This window comes from Octopus bimaculoides, chromosome 3 (assembly GCF_001194135.2).
Source record: "Octopus bimaculoides isolate UCB-OBI-ISO-001 chromosome 3, ASM119413v2, whole genome shotgun sequence".
Taxonomy (NCBI): domain Eukaryota; kingdom Metazoa; phylum Mollusca; class Cephalopoda; order Octopoda; family Octopodidae; genus Octopus; species Octopus bimaculoides.
The window spans coordinates 55,429,989-55,430,710 of record NC_068983.1 but is presented as its reverse complement, the minus strand read 5'-3'; positions in this window follow the sequence as shown (position 1 = coordinate 55,430,710).

Genomic DNA, 722 nt, shown 5'->3' with positions numbered 1-722 from the left:
CTTAGGGATGGTCATATTGCCAGTTTAGCCAATAAAAACACACGCACTGTATATTTGGTGTTAATTTGCTTCAGCTTTATATTACATTAATCTTAATCTTATTTCGGCCAGAGTTCTTTCGTCAGACTTCTGTGACCTCATCAGTGGTCCTTTGTTTCCTTCTTTCTTATGTGTGTCTCACCTTGCTAACTATCAGCCATTTTGTATTTTGTATTCCTATATATATATGTGTGTGTGTATTCCTATATATATATATATATATATATATATGTGTGTGTGTGTGTGTGTGTGTGTGTGTGTGTGTGTAGGTATGTATGTATGTATGTATGTATGTATGTACATCTAAATATTTATATTTATAAGGCAAAGAAAACGAAAATGCAGAAATTGATATGCAGACATCAATTTATAAAACAAATCCAGTTTCAAAAGATATCAAACTCACAGATCCCTTTACACACGCACATTTACACACGCACGCGCACACGCATAGACATACACAAACACACACGCGCACATACACACACTGGAAAATTCCACAAGCCTGGAAGTTGACTTGATAACGATAATCCAGGTGGAGCTCTAACTCATATAACCGTAGTCGTATATCTAACTGTACACACAAGATGTGTCACTGCCCCAGCATGGCCTCAGCCTTAGGGCTGAAATGTTGGAAAGAATAATAAGATAAAAGAATAAATACATTCATACATACATAAATG